We start from the raw sequence: 1758 nt of genomic DNA on the forward strand, positions 1-1758 counted from the left end.
GTCGGAGTTGGTTATTTTGTGGATCACTATTTTCGTGGACCGCTTGACCAATTAATACATGACAATTAATTAAGGTTTTTAGTTAAGATGAAAAAAGCTAATGGCACGAGAGGGATTCGAACCCACGACCTTCGGCTAGATACGCCGCTGCTCTACCACCTGAGCTATCGTGGCCTCGATCTGATGACTTAAAAATGAAGTACACTTCACTAAAGCTCTCCGTCGCCATTTCAATTGTCGTCGAGAACCCAAACCGTTTGCACGACATTTGAAAAATGGCAAAAGGAGGGAAAACTCATAAGGTGGGGTTGAGATGGGGAGTTGATGTCTGAGTGGATCGAGGTCACGATAGCTCAGGTGGTAGAGCAGCGGCGTAACTAGCCGAAGGTCGTGGGTTCGAATCCCTCTCGTGCCATTAGCTTTTTTTCATCTCAACTAAAAACCTTAATATTTTGTGTAATTTTGGGGTTCCAAAACTACTATTTTAAGGAGTTGTCTATTTATAAAAAATATTTAGCACGATTATTACAACTTCTTACAATTACAAATATGTACTGATTGTTATATATCTCTATGGATATTAGTACAATTTGTGGACCTGAAAGATTAAAAAAATTAAAAAATGAGGAAGTTTTTCCTCTCTTCAACTTAATTACACGTTAAAAGAAAGGTCACAGAGTTTAGTATAATACAAGTGTAAAAATTGGAATCTTTCGTTTTTTAAATCGGATATTACTGGTGGGCTCCCCTAACCACCCCTACAGCTCGATTTCAGTTATAAAAGTTAAGAGCTGTCAAAAATATATCAACACGCGAATTTGTCCCATAGATTTGACGTTAATACGTATTAATACATGACGTACTTCATATAACAAAAGTGGCATTAGATTCGGCTGTAACGATTAGTTGTGGATCGGCTTCGGGGCTATCCCCCGGGTCTGTTCATGAAGGGAGGCACGATCTGCCAGCTCCTCCCCCTTCCATAACGTTGGAAGTCGTCTGTTGTAAATTACGAGGGGTGAGGAATTCCGTTTGTCTGTTAATAGGTTTACAATCGGAAACCGTCCATTGTGTGAGGACGGAAAGCTCAATAACCTTTAATTTTGTCTTTCAGGGCCTGGGCTAAATGCGGCCACCCTCTAAAGCACGAGGCTTATTTTGCCGATTATTTCACGATATTTTTGACGCCCCTTTGTGCATCCGGGTGTCTATTTGTACACAATGGCGGTTAATAGAGAATAAATAGTCGGTTTTGTTAACGTCCGCCGTTACGCACTAATTCTCCACTGGACTTTGGGATACACCAGAACATTCCCGATATCAAGAAATTTTAACTTTAATTTAAAGTAAACTTCACATCTGAAATACAAATAAATTTTTTCGTAAAAATTGAAGTTTAACAGCTGAAACTAATTAAATCAAAATTATACGATAATAAAAATAAAAACTGATTGATAAAAAAATTGTAAACCATCTTCATTCCCCCACAAAACCATAATGTTTCCTTAAACGTGTTACGTATGTTAATGAAAGGGACAATAAGAAGCATAAAAAATCTAAGTCTAACCAAGACCTCGACCATATTTTCCAAAGCGGCGAAATATCCAGGGACCACACTAGGCCACCTGGCTCAGATGGAATCCACATTTAACTAAAACCACCCAGAAAACCAAAATTGCCTGGGGAGGTGCAGAAGACTGCGCCAAAAACTGGGTTAAACCCCAAAATGACACCTTCGTCTTAAGAACAATGTTAACA

At 39.0% G+C, this 1758-nt stretch overlaps 1 non-coding gene across 1 annotated transcript; it reads left to right on the forward strand.

Moving 5' to 3' along the window:
- Positions 1-342: 342 nt before the first annotated feature.
- On the forward strand, positions 343-415 carry Trnav-aac. Its single transcript has one exon. It is a non-coding gene; the product is annotated as a tRNA-Val (tRNA).
- The last annotated feature ends 1343 nt before the right edge of the window (positions 416-1758 follow it).

This window comes from Cimex lectularius, unplaced genomic scaffold, assembly GCF_000648675.2.
Source record: "Cimex lectularius strain Harlan isolate CLEC.00 unplaced genomic scaffold, Clec_2.1 scaffold321, whole genome shotgun sequence".
Classification (NCBI taxonomy): domain Eukaryota; kingdom Metazoa; phylum Arthropoda; class Insecta; order Hemiptera; family Cimicidae; genus Cimex; species Cimex lectularius.